The 23,577-nt window shown below is 40.3% G+C and overlaps 1 protein-coding gene across 13 annotated transcripts in view; it reads left to right on the forward strand.

Annotated features, from left to right (window-relative positions):
- chl1b (cell adhesion molecule L1-like b) overlaps positions 1-23,577 on the forward strand; it is an 818,676-nt gene that overhangs the window by 251,699 nt on the left and 543,400 nt on the right. The window lies entirely within an intron of this gene.

A 23,577-nucleotide genomic window follows, 5' to 3' on the forward strand; every position in this document is an offset into this window, starting at 1 on the left:
ATTATATGAACTCTGTTCAGAATTCCAATGCAATCCACTTCACTCAATTTTCCCTAAGAGTCCCTCAGTGAAAATGAAAAATCGTATGCTATGCATTGTGTATACTGAAATAATTATCATTTCCATTATTGCTGACATAATGTTTTAACGCGTGTTTAATTGTATTTTATTACTGCAAGTGTAATTGATAGGCTTTTATTCAATGCCAGGTGATTCTCAGACCATTCATTCCTATTTTAGATCCCTTATTAATGGATCCATTAATGGAATTATTGACGACAACATTTATCATTTCATAGCAATTTAAGTATGCTAATGTTTATAACAATTCATATTGTTATACATCAACTTGTTTACATGTCTTTGAAACACTTCAAGACAGGAATTACACATTCAGGGAGAACCTATTATTTACTTCAGACTAGATACTGTTGTTCACATAAAGATCATTGGAAGGGCTTAGGCCTGAAATGTCAGCTTTCCTGCTCCTGAGATGCTGCTTGGCCTACTGTGTTCATCCAGCTCCACACCTTGTTATCTCACAAACGGAATTAATGTGCTTTCACACGATGGGAGTTTAGTTTTACTTTGTGATGTGCTACAACATCATCCAACTTCTTCTTTGCATTGCATTGATTGATAAAGGCAACTTTCAATAAGGTTGTAATGCAGATATTCTTTGAGTGTTCTTTATGTGAACAGCAGTATCTAGTCTGAAGTAAATAATAGGTTCTCACTACATTTGTAATTCCTGCCATGAAGTGTTTCAAAGACGCGTAAACATGTTGACGTATAACAATATGAATTGTTATAAACATTAGCATATTTAAATTGCTATGGAATGATAAATGTTGTTGTCAATAATTCCATTAATGGATCCATTAATAAGGGATCTAAAATAGAAATGAATGGTCTGAGAACCACCTGGCATTGAATAAAAGCCTATCAATTACACTTGCAGTAATAAAATACAATTAAATAAACGTTAAAGCATTATGTCAGCAATAATGGAAATGATAATTATTTCAATATACACAATGTGAAGCATATGATTTTTCAATTTCACTGAGGGACTCTTAGGGAAAATTGATTGAAGTGGATTGCATTGGAATTCTGAGCATCATTCATACAATGTAAAACCGATTGCAAAATATATACTGGTTCACTGAGAGTGTTTTAGGATTTAGAATTAAAGAAAAATGGAAACTGGGCCTTTGTTTTCTAGTTGCCCATTGAAAAGAGAGAGATATGTTAATGATTCATTCACGTAATGTGGGCATTAAAAGCTGGATACATCGCCTGTGTTCACAGCAATACAATAGAATGGAATCCTCTCCTGTGACACAACAGGTAGGATTGTTGTCCAGTGATTATGCAGGGCAGTGCAAGTACACACATTGATACTTATCAACTAAGATCCTACCTAGATAATAAAGTGTGAAGCTGGATGAACACAGCAGGCCAAGCAGCATCTCAGGAGCACAAAAGCTGATGTTTCGGGCCTAGACCCTTCATCAGCACCTACGCCCGAAATGTCAGCTTTTGTGCTCCTGAGATGCTGCTTGGTCTGCTGTGTTCATCCAGCTCCACACTTTGTTATCTTGGATTCTCCAGCATCTGCAGCTACCATCATCTCAAGAGATCCTACCTACTTGGGCAAAACCATAACTTCTTGCCTCTGGATAAGCCTTCTTGAGACACTTCAGGCCTTGACTGTTGGCACACCCACAATGCTGTGAGGAAGGAAGTTCCAGGATATTGATGCCGTGACAGCGAAGGAGCAGTGATTATTGTTACAAGCCAGGATGGTGTATGGCCTGCAGGTGAACGTGTAGAGCAGGTTGTCTGGGTCTTTTTCTACACTGTGGGCCTGGAAGAGGTGTGGCGTGGAAGAAAGCAGGTAGGCATGGACCTCTATCATCTGAACTGTCACAATAAGTATAGGAGGCAAACACCAGGGTACCTAAAACACTGCTGACGGTGGTCATGGTGACATTCCTCATCCAGATCACAACAGATGAAAGTGAAATAATTCAGCTTGCTGTCCCTGTCACCGATGAAAGCCGATAAATGAATTCTGCTGCAGTTGCTGTCTCAGCAAAGGCTTGTTAATCCTACAGTTGCAACAACACTGACTGCAGCTGCCAGAGAGGGTGCATCACCAATACCTTCTCAAGGGCAATTAGACTTGAGCCTGCCAGCCATGTTTACTTTCTGTGAATGGAATCTCAGCCTGGAATGATCAGCCCTGGCTCTCTAGGCTGCCTGCATGCAATGAATTCTGACTCTCCTGAGAATTTTCTCATGTTCAAAAGTGGAGAAAGCTCCATAGTTACAGCATTCAACCGCTTTAGGCCATGTGAACATAGCTTTGTTTGTATCCTGCAATATAAGTGATGCCATATGCATTGCAAACTATAGATAAGACAGCCTCAATTCTGCAGTTGCCTCCAAAATATACAGCAGTCCTCTGGAATATGTAAGACATATCCCAAAAATTTGAGTAGATTTCCAAGTTAGGTACATGGGTCTTCAAGCAATTAGCTTTCTTATCAAGGTATGGGTTATTTTGTAACAAGGAGCAATGTTGGAATAAGTGACTTGGGAGCAAGACTACATCTATCCCTTCAAGCCTGTACTACCATTCAATAAGTTGTGTTGTCAGCACCACTTTCCAATCTGCATCTGTAACCCTTGACCAGCTTCTTTATCAAAAAGTCTATGTGTTCTGAAGTAATTTAAATACAAAGCCTCCATTACTTATTGGGAAAGAGAATTTTGCAGTCTTACAAAAAATGAACTAATTTCTGCCTTAAAAGGGAGACCTCTTATTCTGAAACAGTGTCCCCTAGTTTCTTCATGGACATATCCTCCCAGTATTACCCTACTTAATTTTCTCAGAATCTGACAGCTTTCAGTAGGATCACCTCTCAGCATCCTAAAATCAGTTGGATACAGGGACCTGTTGAACCTTTCTTCATTCCAGGAATGATTTGAGTGAAGCTTCTCTAAACTGATTCTAAATCAATTGTTCTTTATTTTTCAATTAGGGAGAGCAAAACTATACTACACAGTCCGGGTGTGGTCTTACCTCTGTACTGTACAGCTGAAGTATGACTTCCCAACTTTTATATTTTACACCTGTTACAATAGATGGCAACTTTCCATTTGACTTCCTAAATACTTACTGCATCTGCATATTAACTACCATGTGATTCCTCAACCAGGATCCCCAAATCCCTCTGTCACCTAGTTCTACCCCCTAGTTCTACTTGGGTTTGCGTGCAATGGTCACCCAATCCCTATCCTCCTGCACCCTTTTACACTATGGGATGGCCACCACCTTGTATGCAGTATCCATGTAATTCTCATTCTCCTGGATGCCTTTCAGTGCCTCCAGACCTCTCTCAAGCTCCATAACCCAGTGCTTGAGTTGGAAGTACAGACAACATCTCCTGCACAAATGTGGCTCATCAATACAGTGAGCACCAAAGAACTCCCATGTGCCACAGGGTGGAGGAGAGTCCTGCAATCTCTCTCCAGTTAAATAATACACACTTGTCTCTTCTCCCTGCCAAAATGGATAAGTTCAATCATTTACTCATTTACTTCATCTACCGATTTTGTGCTCAGTCACTTCAACTGTCCATACCCTCTGTAACTCTGCAACTCCTCTTGACAACTTACTTTTCGATTTATCTTTGTGGCATCATAGGAATTTTAGCCAATCTGTTTCGAAGGTTTCAAGAACCAAGACCAAGATTCCAGAACCATCCCTTCCTTTTCATATTGCGCACTGACTACAATACAAGAGCAAAGCATTCCTGGAATACTTGACAGTTTAACTAGCTGTAAGTTATTAAAACAACCATCAAGCAGGTAATGAATACGTTCTTCATAATTGAACAGCTAATATGTGACCTTCCATAAGGACATAAGCACATAAGATATACGAGCAGGAGTAGACCATCTGGTCCATTGAGCGTATTCTGCCATTCACGAAGATCATGGCTGATATTTTCCTGAACTCAACTCCACTTACCCACCCGCTCTGCATAACCTTTAATTCTTTTACTGTTCAAAAATCTATTTTTGCCTTAAAAACATTCAGCAAGATAGCCTCAGCTACTTTACTGGGTAGAGAATTTCACAGATTCTCAACTCTTTAGGTGAAGAAGTTCCTCCTCAACTCAATCCTAAATCTGCTCTCCCTTAGTTTGAGGCTATTCCCCCTAGTTCTACTTGGGTTTGCGTGCAATGGTCACCCAATCCCTATCCTCCTGCACCCTTTTACACTATGGGATGGCCACCACCTTGTATGCAGTATCCTTGTAATTCTCATTCTCCTGGATGCCTTTCAGTGCCTCCAGACCTCTCTCAAGCTCCATAACCCAGTGCTTGAGTTGGAAGTACAGACAACATCTCCTGCACAAATGTGGCTCAACAATACAATGAGTACCAAAGAACTCCCATGTGCTACAGGGTGGAGCAAACCACTTGAAGGAGCTGACCTGCCATCCCTTTAATTAACCCAAACATTACCCACTTAATAAAAAACTGCAGTGCCAGACATAAGTTTGGGATTTGCTCACATAGTTGGGTCTCCCCATTTATGAAGTATTGTGTACACTTTGTGTTGCCCCGCATAGCCCTTGACAACAATCCTGTTTGTTGTGTCACGGGAAAGTTCTCCAGTCTCTTGTAGTTCAGCTGCCCCATGAGCATAAACTATGAATAATTTAGGTCTGTGGCCAAGGTTCCTGACAGAAGTCTTGATGTCTTAATAGCAGGCCAACCTTAATCTGCCTTGTCTTCAATCCAAACCAATATGTGGCAAGCTGTTTTTTTGGAAGCATAGGGTATTCCCTTTATACTAGCTTCATTAATTTGTAAGAAGCCCTGGCACAGATGCTAAGAACTGATATAATGAGAATCACCTACAAACCCAACATCTAATTAAACAAACTAAAGGTACCCTGAAGCATATGTTAAGGTGCCTGGACCAATCAATAAATATATTGAAATATAATCCCAACTGAGCCTCCAAATTGAAAATAATTTTCTGCCCTGTTGCGTAATTGTGCAATTTGACAGTGTCAAGCTTTGTATGGACTCAATACCGAGCTGGCAAAATCTTGGCCAGCTGGAACTGGATTCCTTCAAGTCATTTGTCATTGTGAATAAGCTAGGAGGCAAACAGCGTGTTACTCTTGCAGGTCCTACATGTCAAGGAATCAGTGATAATGGGAACTGCAGATGCTGGAGAATTCCAAGATAATAAAATGTGAGGCTGGATGAACACAGCAGGCCAAGCAGCATCTCAGGAGCACAAAAGCTGACGTTTCGGGCCTAGACCCTTCATCAGAGAGGAATCAGTCTTTTTTGATAATCTTTGCCCTCAAGGTCTTCAACTGTGATGTTGACAACATACTGGACACAAGATCTTCTATCAGGGAACTGCTTCCGGGCCTATAGCATCATTGTCCATGAGTGTTTCATTATACTTTCAGAGCAGCTGTCCCGTTATGTAAAAGACATGTAGTGTCAGTTTCTATGTGGGTGGTTGTTGAAGTAAGGCATGGTGAAATTGTTTCATTGTGAATGCTGGAGTCTTCTAACTCCTCAGCCATTCAGTTGCCCGCATGCTTTTCACCATAAAGACGAGATAGGCAATGATTGCCGTTTAATGTCTGTGCTCCTTATAATCCAGCAGATGGTAATACATGTCAGATCCCAGAATGAAATCGAACTTGATAGTTTTTTTTGTTTATGTTTTGTTTGCAGTCAATCACTGAAACAGTCACATGAGGCTGCAGAGCTTCGACAACAATTGGACAGAAGTTTATTATACAAAAGGGATAAATGAAAACAAACTGTTCAAATTTAGAACGCCATTCACAAAAGTACCGTAAAATGCACGGCTGAGCGAGGTTTCCAAACTATTTTTCAGCACCGTCAGTTCACAAAGGTTCAGACCCAAAGAAAGTACACTCCAATTCTCAACTCCGTAGTGTTCCACTGAATGGACTCTGGACAGTTTCTCTGCTGTGGATGGCAGATACAGTTTGATGAGTCTTTCTCAAAAGTTTGATTATAAAATGTGAACTCATCTACAACCCTGAGAGCCAAAGATTTCAAAATTCTAGAAACATGCAAGCGCTCCTGAAATGGAACTTCTACAAACAAAACTTTTGGACTGTGGGAACTATTTTTGTTTTACCCTGAACTGCCCTGCATTCCAGTAAGCAGAGAGCAATAAAAATTTGTACCCGACCGCAGTCAGATCTCCTCCAATCTGCTCTAAAAGTTTCCAATCTCCTATAAAACCTTTGGGATGCATCATCCAACATCATCACTCACAGCACGCTTGATGTTTCCCATCCCAGTGATCTGCATAATGCCTTTCTCAACCTTGTGAAGGAACCAAATGGAAGCTCTGTCTTCTCCCTGTTGTGTGCAAACTTGGGCTGTAAGAAGGGAGCATGGTTGGGGTATGTGAGTAAGAAGCTTGCATGGCAGTGTAGAACAATAGAGTTGTGTCAGGAGTTGGAAGCCATTCTGTTAAGGAGAAATGAATGTGAGAAATGTGATATTAGGAGCAGAAAGAAGTGGACTGAAGTTTGCTGGAGTAACTCAAAGAAAGTGCTGGTAGTTTGAGTGGAGGTTGTCTAATAGGGTCCTCTGCTGTGAACAATGTATTCACAGCTAAGTAGAAAGAGATCTTTGCTCTTGTTGTTTGCATAACTGATCAGCACTGAAATGTTGCTTGGCGCAGATTTCCTTCATCGTTCCCTTGCTTCCACTGAAACTGTGCAGTAATGTATCTCTTTTCCCATACACAAGACTGGTTCACGAAGTCACCGACCATCAATGTAACATAGATTTCTGAAGTCTTGCGACAATTTGCATCATTGTCTCTAAATTTTCATACAGACACCTGTACTATATTTAACGAAAATACTGTCCATCTTAATAAAACTGATAATTTTTGGACACGTGAAACCCATACATCAGAGGTGCAAGTTAAAGGAATAGGTTTTAAAATTTACATACCCTGATCTACAGAACAGGTAAAAGAACAGCAGAGGTGACAAGCTTGTGCCAAAGTAGAAGGCTATTGATGCTGCATTTGTTGTATTTTGCATTCTGATATAGGAGGGAAGCCAGCAAGAAATTTTTGCTCAAGTTGCCACTGGTGTAAATGTTAATATTTTAGGTAGAGTTGCATTCCAGGAGATGAAAGCCAATCTACTTGGAATGGTTACACGACCAAGGTTGTGCTGCTTATGAATATTGCTGCACATCACTTAAACTCCAGTCAAAATCGAATTCAACTTCTATGCAGTGTCTGTGTAAATTAAAAAAAAACCTTTATGCACATCCAGGATATTTTATAAACTTAAGTAGTCTTTTATATCATCTTTTGAGAAATTGGACACACCTATTTGTGTATTCCAAACATGCAACTTGTACTAATTTGAAGCTGTGAGCTACTTATGTAAAGGTTATTGATCCCCCTGCTGTTCCTCGACTGTGAATGCACGAGAATTGCCATATTAGTTGGCTTACTTGTTTGGTGATATGTTATTCATACTCACTTTCAACCTCACGATATGGTATTATTACTGTTGTAAATGGGTTCTAAAGTGGACAGGATGTATAATTTTACACGATTAATATTTCTGCACTATGCTAAGAAATAACACAATTTAAGTTTCATTTTACATCTGTTTGGGAAATAGTGCTCTGCTGCCTGAAGTTTGTTGATACATGCATCTGTCATCAGTGTTTACAACTGTGGAGTAGATCATGTACTGAATAGTTCAGTGCATTAAAGAGAAAAGAAAGAAAACTAATGTTGCATCTGGACATGAGACCAGCACCACAGAAAGACAGAACCATCCAGAAGACAGAATCAATCAGAGAAAAATGGTGTTGTTAGCTCAGAAATCTCCCAAAAAAAATCAGTGCTGGGGGAAAAGTCCTGAGTAGTTTCAAAGGAAAGCATCCAGAAGTAGAAAACTGTTGGAAAATGAGTGCAGAGAAACGCATGTGTTTGCTCTGAGATTGTTTGGAATTCACTGAAAAGAAAGCTACAGAAATTATAGTTGTGAAAACTGAACAGTAACTTTAAGGTATTACAAGGTAATCTTTTATCTGAAAGGTTGTAGTTGAGGGTAAAAAGAAATCATTTTGTGATATTTATCTTAATTTCAGATATTTGGAATAAAGCTTTTTCAAATTATTCTCATATAGTGTAACACAGGTCATTATTTCTCTATGGGGTAATAAACCTGTACATTCTTTTGTCAAAAGTACATACGCGGCATCTTGTAAATATATTCCATGTCTGACCACCATAGTATACAACATTTCAAGATGAAAACTTGACGTCTATTATGCTGATTTCATTGTGCGATGTGACCAATCCAATACTACCATGGAATCAAAATATATGCTATTCACCTATTGTACAGTCATTCATCGTCAAATGAAGGCTCACATAATGAAAAGTCATGAATTATGATTTATATTCTGTAAATAGATGAGTCAAATGCTGCAGATGTGAATGACTTACCTTTGGCACCACAAATCAAATTGTGATCATATCTTATAACCACTTATCCAACAACATGCCAATAATGCATAACAGGTAATTAGTAGAAGATGAAGAGCCAAAATAGAAGTACTTTGAAGATAAATAGAAACTAAGGCTGATCTATGGAATGGTTATTCTAGTTATCTCATGTCTTCTTTTAGCAATTGACATATGACTTCTATGGGTGATGGAAAATGATTTCGACAAATGCCACCGAAGGGAATATATGTCTAACAAGTTCACATAACCCAAATTATGGCAGGCTCTGCTGAGGACAGATCTGACTTGTTATCTTAGGCTATTGAATATAAATGCTTAAAAAGAACTAACATGGCTTTGTGATATTAATGCCTTGTGGTTTTGTTTTGAATTGGTACTCATTTGTGATATGTATTTGAGACTGAATATACACAGGTCTTAGAAAGAGGTAACGCTTACTGGTTGGAATAAAATATAAAAATATATTTCTAGAAAAATCCTTTTAACCTCACCCTCCTCTCAACACACAATCAATGGCCCTGGTGCCATATACCGTGGCTGAATAGTTACATGGATTACTTGTGCAGACTTCATCTGAGAATAACTCTTAAAAAGTTTGGGAGAAAGCACTCTGTGACTGATGTAGGTTGTCTTGCCTGTTGTCTCTTCAGTTATTATTTGCCTTCCTCAACATGTAAGAAATGAGCTCGTTTCAATTTGGCAAAAACTTGGAAAATATCAATACAAGAGTTATGGATGCAGATTCCTAATCTATTGTTCTTTCTTATAAGTCATCTTAAACAGACAGCTTCCCTTGTTTAACATTGTAACAGCTCAGGAACCAATTCTCTGTGAATTCCCGAATCAACAACCGTACTGGTAACGGATTTGCTTGGAACAGCATGATAAATATCAGTTGCACTATCTAATTCTACCTCTTCCAGTTGGGACAGAAATAGGGTTATTTGCATCAGCTGCTTCACTCCTCAGGTAAATGATTTTTAAATTAATAAAATTAAGGTTAACCAAAGGTAGAAGGCTTTCTCACACTCAGGCAGCCATTTTCATTTCACCAGTGATTTGATTGTTGCATTCTGTAATAGTGCTGAGACAGTTGACAATGTGTCAATGATTGCAAATGGCAGATGAACAAGGAATGACATTGGGGTGTCCAAATCCACTTGATGGCATTTTTCGAGATGAGCCTGTAACTGGGCACCCAGCATTTAAAATTAATTCTTAATTGTTGCCAACGAAAATGTGAGAGCTACGTATTTGACCTGCGATTGGCTACTGTCTTATTTTTCTTTTATGCTCTTCAAGTTAGGATTTAGGAAGTCACAAGACAGGAGGAAACACCAAAGCAATAAGTTGTTTCAAATTTAGTAGGCACTATCCTTAACTTAAACTAAAAATATACAGCCATACCTCTCATCAGTAAACAATCAACCTCAGCAAATGATGAAATGTAATACAAGCTGGAATTTGTAGAACATAGGCTGTAAATTATCTCCAAACTGAAGCTTGAGTAACATGAACTTGTAACATTTAAAATGATGTTTGAGAGCTCAAATGGAATTTTTTGAGACTGAGTTACTCTTTGATTTGGAATGTCCGATAGTAATGTTGTGAGAGCAGTTCACCATGAGGTGTGCCTTCATTTTCAATGAGAAATGTGACTGAGTGTATGTTGCCTTATGTACACTAAGCATTTCAAAGTAACTGAGGAGTTGTATAGTGAATATCAATTGTATCTTGGTAGGATATGCACCATTAACATGATCCAAAAAATCTTAACAGTCGACTATCATCATTTCACACCACTACACGTGGCATTAAAAAAAAGCATAATTTAAGGTGGCACTGAAATGAATAGAACTTGAGACTGATCTGAACTTCCTTTGTACAAATAAAGCTGTTTATTTTCTCAGCATGAATTAGGTATGAATTATTTTTACCCCGAATAATATTTCATGATCAGGCATGTGACAGTTTATATTACATTGTCAGTTATTGAAGAATGAATTCACATTTATTGCTTTTTTACTCTTTATCTTATGTTAGCAATTTGTTTAACGAGGTTGTTTGCACATAATTGCACTTGTAAATGACAGCATCTCATTAAACTAGGACAGTAAAAGTCTAAAAATGGAAAGAATTGCGGATGCTTGAAATCAGGAACAAAAACAGAAGTTGTTGGAAAAGCTCAGCATGTCTGGCAGCATCTGTGAAGAAAAAAATCAGAGTTAACATTTTAGTTCTGGTGACCCTTCATCAGAACTGATGGCAGCTAAGAAAATGTCTGTTTATATACTCAAAATAGGGAGGGTGGGTGGGGTAGGGAGTAAATGAAAGGATAAAGAATAGAGCCCAATGAGAGAGAAGAGCAGTTGGATAGGCAAAGGAGTTGATTAATGATCTGGCTCAGAGTAAAAGAATAACATGGATAAAAAGATACACCCTCAATGCTGCATGAGTAAGCTTTTCAAACAATTTACATGTGCAAATTAATAATTTGAAATGATCTGAATCTGAGACTGTCCAGAGAGTCAAGGTCCTGATGGTAACATAAAATGAAAACTGGAAAGCCCAAGGGTTTTTTTTATAAAAACAGCTGCTCATGGGATGTGACTGGACCAGCATTTATTACCTATCCCTATTCATTCAGGGGGCAGTGAAGAATTAACCACATTGTTGTTAGTCTGGAGTGACATGTATGCCAGAACAGGTGAGATTGGCAGATGTTATTCCCTGAAGGACAATATTTGGATTGTTATGACAATTGATTATGGTTACGTGCTCACAACTAAACACAAGCAGAATTTTATTGAATTCAAATTTTACCATCTACCATGGTAGGATTTGAACTCATGTCAGCAGAATATTAGCCTGGAATTTGGCTTTACTAGCCCAACGACATTGCACAATTGCTGCCAGATCAGCTGAGTTTTTCCAGCAATTTCTGTTTTAGTTTCTGATTTCTAGCATCCACAGGTTTTTCATTTATTTTCCAGTTTGTACATGTAATGGCAAATTCATTGGAGATATCCTGCCAGAAGGTCGGTCATATTTTAAGATTCATGCCAAGATAATGGACTTTGCTTTGTTCGAATATATTAAAGCTCTCATCAAATCAGGTGTTTAAAATTTAATTGACGCATGATTTTGTGAATGTTTTGCTTAATTTAACCTGCCAGCAATGATCAAGCTAACAAGATGTATTTTAGCCTTTTTGTAATGCTTAAGATCATTTCACTGTGAGCTGAACCTATGAAAGCTGAGATATGTTCCTTATAAAGTGTATCAAATGGCTCATTACACTATTCCTTTCCCTTTTTCTTCTATTGCCCCTTTTTATCTTGCATTTTACTCTCTGCCCCTACTGTTTTCCTGCCAGTTTGATGACACAGAAAAAAGTACACACTGATTATCTGTCCCTAAAAATGAGATTGCTGATTCCAGCAATGCTGTATCTATCTCTATTGTTTGCCAGTTTTTTCATATCTTTTTCTTCATGTTGCTGTCTTTCCCTTGCTCCATAGCTCTCACGCTCATTTTCATTTCCATCTCGGAACTTTTGTTTTCTCCCCAGTGCATTCATACTTCTGCTTGCTGTTTTTCCTAAACTTGATCCATTCTTCCTCCTTCATTGTCTAAACAGTTTTCTTTTTTAACTGTTTATTAATTTAATTGTCTTGATCAACTAGTTTTTCTTTCACTTCTATTGTTTGCGGTTTAAAACAAAAAGATCTGTTGCTGTTTTTGACTCCATCGTCACTTGCTTTAATTACAGATGTCAGATAATGACAGTGGTTTAAGGGTGGGTTGAGACCAATCTAAGTTGTATAAACAGCACAAATTTCAGGCTTAAAATGCCAGCGTCTTTCAGGGTGATTAATTTTGAGTAATTGTCTGGTGATCACGCAGTTGGTATTGCAATTATTGACAGATTGCTTAATTAAGCTATGACTTATGTTTTCAATTGAATGCAACTGCTTTTAACTATTGTACTTGTGTATATTACTTAGTTGTAAGCATTGAGGAGCAACAAAACATCTTGCGTTATAATAACTGACTGGAGCCATAATTATTATTGACTGCCATGAAGAAATGTCTATAATTTTCAAAGTGTTACAACAGATGAAATCCATTCATGTGTAACAACTGATTTTTATCATCATCTTGGGTGTTTTTTTTCAAGTACCTGAAAGCTGATCTGCTTTACAATAAAATCCTTTGAAAATCACGCTTAGTTTGAGGATAGAAATATGCTTAATTCAGCAACTTGGTGACTTTATAGAATACATTGGGAAAATCATTTTCTACCAGGATTTATTAGTAACATTGGTCTACTATCCTACTGCTTGTTTTAGGAAGATAAAAATGTTGATTTTGATGGAGTAACATGTGAAATATATTTTAATGAATGTGGAGCTGGAAAAGCACAGCAGGTCAGACTGCATCCGAGGAGCAGGAAAGTCAATGTTTCAGGCTAAAACCATTCAAGAGGGAGCAGGAGGGGTAAGGGAGCCCAGAAATAAATTGGGGTGGGGGTGAAGTAGGGGGTGGGGTTGGGGTAGGTGAGATGGAGGTAGGTGGCTGTGGGTAAGCAGTTGTTGAGGTGAGTTAGTGGGAAGAGTGAAGCGGATTGGTGAGATGGAAGATGGACAGGTTGGGGCTGGAGAAATTTTGAAGCTGTTGACGTCAATATTCAGGCTGTAAGCTCCCAAGGCAAAATATCAGGTGTTCCTCCTCTCCCTGACAGTGAAGGAGGCCAAGGATGGACATGTCACCAGGGGAGTGAGAGGGGAATTTGAAGTGGATGGCAACTGGAAGGTCGGGTTGGTTGGTGCATGCAGACCACAGACGCTCCGTAAACTAGTCCCTGAGTCAGCATTTAGTTTCCCTGATATGGAGGAGACCACATCGGGAGCAACAGATACAGTAGATGATGTTGGACAAAGTGCAGGTGAATCTTTGCCGGATTTGGAAGGATTGTTTAGGGCCTCAGACGGAGGTGAGAGGGGAGGTGTAGGGGCAGGTGTAGCACCTCCTGTGGTTGCAGGGAAAGGCACCGGGTGCGGTTGAGGGGTTGGTGGGGAGTGCGGAGCTGATGAGGGAGTCACAGAGTGAGTTGTCCCTGCGGAAAGTGGACAGGGGTGGGGAGGGAAATATCTTTTTGATGGTGGCGTCTGATTGTAGGTGGCAGAAATGGAGAAGGATTTGTTGTATTTGGGGGTTGGTGGGGTGGTATGTGAGAACTAAGGGGACTCTATCCTTGCTGTTGAGGGGAGAGGGCTTGAGGGCAGAAGCATGGGAAATGGGGGAGATGTGTTTACATGCATCCTCAATGACAGAGAAGTGGAAACTCTGGTCTCACTTCCAGCATCTGCAGTCCCCACTGCCTCCTAATATAATTCACATGGTAAAACTCCAACATTAAAATAACAGCCATGAGGGTTTAAGAAAAAGCAGAAAATGTTGCAGTGCTCTAGGTAAGAGGTCAAAGGTGTCTGTGAATGGTGAAGCAAAGACAGGAGATGCAAACCATTTAACTTTGGCCATCAAAGAAGTGTACAGATATCAATTAAATCTGATTTCAAGATACAGTGGTTGCTTTTGTGAGCTTAAGTTGAACAAAAGTCACTTTCGATACCAATCACTGATGTCAGGAGCGTGTCCAAGCAGGATACTCCCTGCTAGGAACAGAGTCAGAACCTGTTATTTCAAGTTATGAGTTGCATTCTATAACATCTGCCTGAGAGAAATTCCAAAAGCAAATGATCACTGCTCTAATAACAACCGTTGATTCGAATGTTCAGAGTTAAACTGGTCTGACAAACAGACCTGGTTACATGTACCAGAGCACAAAAACAAAAATTGCTGCCCTCAGTCAATCAAACATCCTCAGGCATTTTAGAATTTTTCTGAAAAATGTTATTCAAAAACAAACAGTGTTGTTACAGTGCTAAAGCCACAGTATGGAGTCATGTGCCTCTTTAACACATCCTACTATGGAAAAGACTGAAAAAAAACCCGCTGTAAATCACAGTGGGCATCCATGGAGAGAGAGGAAGCTAACCTTTCAAGTCTAGATGACTCTTCGTCAGAGCTGATGTGACGTTTGGAGGGGACAGCATTTAGGCAATTGTGAAAGGTGGTGGTGGTACTGGGGGTGCTTGGTGTGCTGGGGGAGAAAGGATGTCGATGGCACTGATTAAGTAATCAGAATGTGTGAATGGCAGAAGAATAGTGTGTTTAATTGTCAGATTGGAAAGAACAGAATCCTCACTGGGGTAGGGGGAGGTGAGAGGGCATGACTGAGAAAGTAACAAGCAAAACCAAAAGAAAGGGACAGAACGGGTTCACATTTTGAAAGTGTTGAACTCAATATTGACCCCAGAAGGCTGTGAAGTGCCTGGGTTGAAGATGAGGTGTTGCTCCTCCAGTTTGCGCTGTGATTCACTTGAGTATTGAGGAATGCCGAGGACAGACAAGTGGGTGTGCGAGCAAGAGCCAAAACATTGGATCACTTTCTCTCCATAGATGCTGCCTGACCCACTGTGATGTCGAGCATCCATGGACAGAAAGCAGGCTAACCTTTCGAGTCTGGACGACTCTTCATCAGAGCATGCGAGTCAAAGAGAAGTTTCCAGCCAAAATTGTGGCTGATCTTAATCTTGACAACTGCAATTATAAATTGCCCTCTCTACAAAACTGGTAAATTCTTTTGATGTTTAGTGCCTAGAGTTTCAACAAAGGCTGAACATCTGTATCTATGAAGAAGCTGATACTCGAAGTGAAGCAGAGTGACCACTCCTTAGCTTTATGGTACAATAAAGGTATGGCTTCTGCCTGACAATGCAGCTAATGCCCTGTTCACAAAAAGAAAAAGCAGAATAAATCTGACCTGGCCATTGGGAAGCAATGAGCCTCTTGCAATGCATCATTTAATTAATTGGAAGGAGTTATCAGATTCCTTCAAACAAAATGTACTTACATTTACTTGGTGTATCGGTATTTTGGCACTCCAGTTGAATTTTTGTCAAACTGTCTGGCTTCTAATCTCCTCAAAGCTTTGATCAAGATATGATGCAAAAACTGAGTGGAAGCAGGAGGAGCTGTCTTTGATGTCAAGGCTTTATTCATGGCACTGAATGATACCCAAAAGACTGATATAACTAGGGTGCAACACGTAATCATCCCGTTGACTGAGTTATGCCTAACAGGAAAGAGCATCAAGTGTCCAAGAACAGAACAGAATTTCCATGTAATAGAATAAGATGTTCATTCAGCACCAATAGCTACAATACTTGCAGTAAATGTAATGGAATACTCTCCACTTGTATACATCAATGTAACCTCTTAAGAAACTCTGCAATATCCAAACGTAGTAGTCCACTTGACATACATTCAGTAATTATACTTATGCCGCTACTGCACTGCATTCACAGCATATACTATCATTGGGATATAAAATACCGTAGATGTTGGAAATCTGAAACAAAAAACAGAAAATGTTGAAATAATCATAGAATCCCTACAGTGTGAAAACAGGCCCTTTGGCCCAACAAGATCCACACTAACCCTCAGAGCATCCCACTAAGACCCATCCCCCTATAACCCACCTAATCTACACATTCCTGATCACTACAGGCAATTGAGCATGGCCAATCCACCTAACCTGCACATCTTTGGACTGTGGAAGGAAACTGGAGCACCCAGAGGAAACCCATGCAGACACAGGGTGAATGTGCAAACTCCACGCAATTTCCCAAGGGTGGAATCGAACCCAGGTCCCTGGTGCTGTGAGACAGCAGTGCAAACGACTTGCCACAGTGCCACCCCAAAAACTGACTTGGGGGGACTCAAACCCATAACCTTTGAATAACATTGTCAATACATCCATAAAAGTCCAACTCACTCTCCATTGTACCTCAGAGCCTCACAGAAATGTTTACTTGGCCAGTTAGGAGAAATATTGTTCATGGGCAGTATCTAATTGGAATCCAAGTGACATGGGCTGTGACGAGATTTATGGCAGTATCACAGAAGTTGGGTGAGGCCCATCTAGATCTTTCAGAGCATCTCAGTATGTCTTTTATGTTTTTGATAAGTTGAAGATGACATTCCCAAACAGAAGTGTCAGGTTGCCAATTAAGTGGGATTATTGATTGTTATTGTTAATGGCCCAACTCACCTCATTAATATTTGGTTTTCTAACTTACCACATGATCAAAGAAGCAAGACATTGCAAAAATGCAACATAGTAACCAAACCAAAAGGTACCTGGCAAATTCAGCTCACTGCTTCCTCCTTAGGATTTCCATGTTGTCAAAGACAAAGCTTCATCACAGGGCACAATCAAGTTGCGTGTGTCACACATCCATGGACATTAGCATCTGGTGTTTGCCAATCCTTCATGACCATCATGGCACCTTTCTGAAAGACTGTCAGGGCACTCTTGAAGCACAGATTGGTATTGCAGGGGGCATTGGCATTTAGCATTGAAAGACTGTGGCATGATCCCTTTGCACACAGGAACAAGTTCCCAGCTGACAGATTGGACCAACCTGCATCTTATGGCTGTTCACTCGCTTAGTGCTTGCAGACTTAGCATCTACCTGCATGTTCACAGTACCCGAGCCTTGCCTTTTATTTGCCCTGGAGCTTTGGTGGGGCCAGGGCATTTGTTTCTGGAGGGGCCAGGCATGCTGAGGATCTTATCACAAAATACAAGTTGACCCATTTCAGTGTGAACTCCCAAGAATCAACAGTAAGGTGAAAGTGGAGGATCTGTTCACCTTTGGAGTATAATGTTCTCAGGGGGCTGCATTTATGGCATTGCTTGTCTCCTTGTGAAAATGGGGCACTAGGTTTCTTATTATTCCTATCACCATGTCTCTGGCCCTGAGGACCAGTTTCTGATGATCAGAGTGGATGTGTGTGTGTCTCTTCAGCAGACACTGAGGGTGCCTGACATGATCTTCTCCGTCAACTGTCAACATGGCTATGGAGACTACCGGGAGGGGATGACCGAGTGGTATTTTCACTGGACTGTTAATCCACAGACCCAGATAATGTGGAGAGCCAGGTAATCATATGGAGACCCAGGTTTGAATCAGATAGCAGATGGTGGAATTTGAATTCAATAAAAATCTAAATTTAAGGGTCTATGATGATCATGAAATAATTGCCAATTGTCGGGAAAACCTGTCTGCCTCACAAACTTGGGAAAGGATTCTGCCATCCTTATCTTGCTAGGCCTACATGTTACTCTAGACTCACAGAAATATGGTTGACTTTGAACTACCCTCTGGGCAGTTAGGGATGGGCAATAAATCCTCTGAATGAATCATGAAACAAAACAGATGATTTCATGAGTCACGTCAGTCCCACAGCTCTGGGCAATGTGGACCATTGTGCCCCACATCTCTGCCTGTCACATTTGTTCCTCCCTGCGCATGCTGGGGTAAAGTTCCTGATTGCTGACACCATGGGATCCTCTCCTGTGTGGAGATGCTTGATCATGGACAATGCTGTGAATGCCATAGGCCTGTGGTGTTTCTTCCTTGGCAAGCTGCAGAGATGTCCAGCTTGTGCTCCTGCCTTTTCAAAGGCTTGTATTCTCACTGTGGTGTCAGTATCTGAACTGCTGGAGAGTTCAGGAGGCAGTCTTAACTGATGCTTCCACTGAGGCCCCATGTCAGAGGACGCGGTGGTGGCTTCTGGGGGAGCTGGTTCTTTCAACTGTCGTGTTGGCAGACAAGTATCTTTAAGGCCAAAATGAGGGAAGTCATTGCAGCCAGTGGTTAAAAGCAATGACTGAGACTGGCAGCAGGGTTAATGGAAGAGTTGCAATGAAGAGTGCTGCTCACTCAGTTGGCAAGACGTGGATGTCCCAGTATCTCCTGCAAGGGCCAGAATTCACAAACCTGTATGGTTGAGGAGCCTAATGTCAGGCAGCTTTCTACCTGTACAGGCTGTCTGTGTCCTGTGTGTGAGCTGACATCCCCTGAAATAAGAGAAGGGAGAGATTGACTGAGATGAAGGTGGGTCACATGGGTGTAAGGTGATGAGGTGTTTCAAGGGAATGCTGAGGCAGCAGAAAGGCTATGCAGGGTTTTTGGCATGTGAGCACAGATGTTGCTGGCAACGGTGAGAGTTGTCAAGTGTGAGATTTGGTTGGAGGTAAGTGAGCTTTAGTAGAGATGGAATGAGTGTGACAAAGCAGGGAGAAATGTGCAGTCCAAACCCCAGTGCACCAGAGAAGGTCGTTAGTCTTCTTAAACGACTGCTGTCCATTTATCCAGACCACAGAGATGGCAGTGCCCTGGTGGTGACCTCAGACTAGGTTGCCAGGGTCCAGTATCATGGTGTTCCCTGCCAGGCCTTCAGGAAGAGGACAGCCTTCCCTCTCACCACCCACTCAACCAGCTCCAGGTTCCTGTTGGATAATCATGGTGTCATCTATCACTTCTCCACCATGCTTCTGTCCATCAATGAACAGAGCAGCCATTGCTTGTCCTAGTGCACTATGCCTTTTAAAGATAGCATAAGCAAATGGGATGCTAGTCTTTTGGCAGACATCTGCTGAATCATGAGTTGCTGTGGGAACTGCGTGCGATGTAGTGGGGCCAGAATTAGACATGATGGAAGCCAGAGGAGCAGGGTAGGTTGTACATGAGATGGTCTCAGTCAGATTGGGCACGAAAGCTCTCCAGACCTCCAAAGCATGAAGCCCACCCTCTCCCAACCTTTCATTTTTAACGGCACAAGATGCCATATCCAGAAAATAAAGAGCAAAATATTTCAAAGCTTTATATAAAGGTTATGGACAGAAAGTATGAGAGAACGGGGGTAAAGTGATGTTTGCGTGGGTAAAGGAGCAGGGAGCTGAGTGGGTAATGGCATAAGGTGGAGTCAGGTGTTGATGTTGGGTAGGTGTGAATAGAGTGTAGAGTTTGGCGAGGTTAAATCATGTTCGCACCAGTGGGTTGTTGGATCAGGTGGAGGGTGCCAGGAGTGAGTTGGGAAGCTCAGTTTTATATTTACCTCATAGTTAGACAAGGTTTTAATCTTTCTAATGTGACTGAGGTAACTATTCTGCAAAGTAAGCTGGAGACCTTGGAACGCGCCTATTTGGGGCTTTTTTGAAGCGTTTCAGACATTGGGCAATCAACCATTAGAAGTTTGGGACTTCAGGCACACATCATTCACAGTGTATTGCTGCCACGACTATTTTTCAATTGGAAGATCTTCGCCTTTAAGTTTAAAACCACCTAAAAATGCATATTTGAAAGGCAAGCCCAGGCCACTCCCTCTCCAGACATGTCAGTGAGTGGGAGATAATAATTGGGAAAAAAAGGGATTTACTGGCTGTAATGATTATCCTGTCTCTAAGAATTCTTCTTGAGATAGGCAAGCCACTAGGTAAAAGAATAAATTGGAAATTGAGGTGCAAAGGTTAACAAAGCTTTCTTTCTATTCATCATGATGATCAGGGAACAGTGCCAGTCCTTAACCCTGAATGTCCAGAATTTGCTCTTCGTATGCAAAGTTCTCTGTCAGAAGGCATAATTTATAGATTCACACAATTATCTTAAACACAGCAGGAGCAAATGCATTGCAAAAGGCAGAAGGCTTATGACAGAAAGCTGCACCAACCTCTTGTGAAAATGGTTAACAAAAACAGAAATGGCTGGAAAAGCTGAGCAGGTTTGGCAGTCTCTGTGGAGAGAAATCAGAGTCAGCGTTTCAGGTCAGGTGGCCCTTCTTCAGGACCACCTCCACTTCACCAGGAATGTTAACTCTGATTTCTCTCCATAGATGCTGCTGGACCTGATATAGAACATAGAACATAAAACATTACAGCACAGTACATACCCTTCGGCCCTCGATGTTGTGCCGACCTGTCATACCGATCTCAAGCCCACCTAACCTACACTATTCCACATACATCCATATGCTTATTCAATGACGCCTTAAATGTACCTAAAGTTGGCGAATCTACTACTGTAGACAAAAAACAGATGAGCTTTTCCTGCAATTTCTTTTTTTGTTTCTGATTTCCAGCATCCGCAGTTCTTTTGGTTTCTATTTTAGAAATGGTTAGATTTATTTTTTCTAAAAAAGAGTTCCAAAATTAATTCCTTTCTTCCTGTGTAATTTCAGTGAATCAGACTTAATTGCAGCTTGCCTGCCTCAGTGCTTTTGAAGTTTTGGCTTCCATGATGTTTATGTGACAATGGAAGGTGCTGTGTTCCTTCAGTTGTCACTCCAAGTTTCCTGAAAGGCTGGGTTAAAAAGATTGGGGGTTAATTTGTGAAGGAGACAAAATTGGGTACAAACAGGCAGCAAAATGATTAGATTTAACAGGTTTTTGTGATGAATGCAGAAAATAAGAAAAGTGCTGCATCTTAAATGAGAAGATATTTCTTATGGTTGAAGGCATGCACATTTTTGTGTTCACTTGGAGATGAAGATAAGAGAATTTTGCATCTCTTATTGCTGCATACAATTTCCAGTTTAACTACACGTGCATTGCATTTTGATTGACAGCCAGGAAATGAAATGAAAGAGATTCATCTCAATGCTTCAAGAGGACAGAAACCAATCTAAGAAGAATAAATTTAGATTTTGTATAATACAAAATAAAAACAGAATTTTCTGGAAATAGTCAGACAACATCTGTGGAATAAAAAGCTGAGTGAACATTTCAGGTCACTGACCTTTCATCAGAATGGGAAGATATAGGAGATGAGCAGCTTCAGAGCAAGCACAGATCCAGGGAACAGAGAAGGGAATGGAAGGTGGGGGATATGAGCACAAAGGAACAAAGGGGGAATAATTGTGAAAATAATGATGCAAAAATTCGTACACACTGAGATAATAGCAATATTGGTACAAGTAAAAGGAAGTGACAATACTGCAGATGAAGAAATAAAGAGAAGTCTAGAGGAATTTTATATTTATTTTTACCACGAATAGCAGAAGGGGAAAGATGTAATGAAAATATGGGAAAGCAAGTAGGGCTCCTGAGGCCCTCAAATGGAATGGAAGAAAGGAGACAGGCCACAGGAGCACCCTGCTAACCATGTATGAATGGGACCTTAGCTTCACGTTGTTTCTCTCAATGGCTCTGGTACAGCTTTCCTCCAGTGTAAGACCTTTTGTAAAAGAGAGAATAGGAGTAGTTGTGTAAACCCTTTGTCCAAAGGGATCTTCATGTGACTGTGTGATGTGTCGTTATTTATCATTGGCTATTTATTTTCATAGATATATAAAACTTGTTTTTTCTGATGAACAGCTGAAAGTTGCACATTTTCTTTGTATTCAGTTCAAAAATTAAGCATTTTGTGCTGAATAGTACAAAACAAAAGTCGCTGCTTAGTGAAGGTTGAAATTATTCATTGTTGTAGTAAGTGAGTAAAATTGTTGTGTTTAATTAGCTGTTAAGACCTGTAGTTACAGTAATGCAGTTTTGAAACAAATTACAGTAAACGCTGTTACCTCATGCTTGATAAACCATTTTGATAATCAACCTGACGTATGATGCTTGGAGGGAGAGTAGTTAATGAAATAGTTAAAAGCTTTACAGTGCATTCTGCGTAAATGGAGGGACTCAAATTTTGATCACCTGCTTCTCCTGGTAGATTCACTGACAGGGAATCCAAAATATGTGTCTCATTGACATAGGTAAAAGATGTCATTTGAAATATAGTTGCCTCCCCAAACAAAGACCAATCATGGAATGCCTGTATATAAATTCAATTCGACTAGAACCAAAGTTTACTGTAAGTTTTATTCTCAGGCAGTTTACAACCTGTAAAAAAAAGTGCGATGTTAAGTGATCTGCATTGTCAAAGTGGAGGTGAGACGTGATGCAATATCTGCCTGCTTCTTTGGTACACACCCTATTCCCAAATTCAGCCTTCAAAATAGGATGGACCCTGTGCCCCAGAGTTCTGTCACAGTGCTAATTACCATTGGAGTCAGTGGGTCTTGCAATTGGCATCTTGCTTCTCCATCCATCAGCATAAGTCATGGGTCTGTCTGGAGCTGAGAATAACGACTTCTTTTATGAACGTTTGTCTTGCTTTGTCATTACATCTGATGGGCCTCGCAGATAGCTGAGGAAAATTCCCAAAGATATCCCTGCACCCGTTCCGTCTTATGCAAGCGTAACATATATGCCGTTGAGCCAGATGGTTATAAATGAATTTTTCTTGACACAAATATTAATCGATCACCAAATGTGACAGATAATTATCATAAGAACTGCTGTGAAGGACCAAATGAGTGGATGCAATTTAGTTATTCCATTCTCCGGTCCAGGAGTTTCTAGTACTGTGATGTCATGGTGAGCGGGAATTTCTTATGTTGCAAATGGCTGTGCACAGTGGCAAGTTCCACACCAACCAGTGACCATCAGCCCCAAATTGAACACTGCCCAAAAATACATTGGAATTCTGGCACCAGCATACCATGACTTTATTGAGAGAAATGTTGAAGGAGATTTAAATAAGCAACATTACGATATAAAAACGATCTTGCAAATTTAGTTTTCTAATGTTTTAATCAGTTTCCAAATCAGGTCAAAATTGTACACAAAGGCAAAAAATATGCCTGAAGTGAAAAAGATAAAATAATGAACTTCACTGTTACATAATTACCATTGACAGACTAAGAAAGCACCTGAATGCTTTGATTTCGGTTTATTAAAATGTGTATTCTGAATTTTAATTACATAAAGGTAGTTTTAACCTGGACACCAACTAAAATACAGTTTTTACCATGAATGTACTTTGCTAAGATTTTTATATCTCTCTTTCTTACATATTGATGACAATTGTGAGTTATGTCAGGGAAATAAATTAGAGGCCGCAGACAGGAAATAAGATGCTGTGTTGTGCCATCGCTGAATGTAGAGATGAATCCATGTCAAACATCCCTGAAAGGGAACAAATCAGCTGATGTGACAGAACTGGCAGATAGTG

The sequence above is a fragment of the Stegostoma tigrinum genome, chromosome 11 (assembly GCF_030684315.1).
Source record: "Stegostoma tigrinum isolate sSteTig4 chromosome 11, sSteTig4.hap1, whole genome shotgun sequence".
In the NCBI taxonomy this organism is placed as follows: Eukaryota; Metazoa; Chordata; class Chondrichthyes; order Orectolobiformes; family Stegostomatidae; genus Stegostoma; species Stegostoma tigrinum.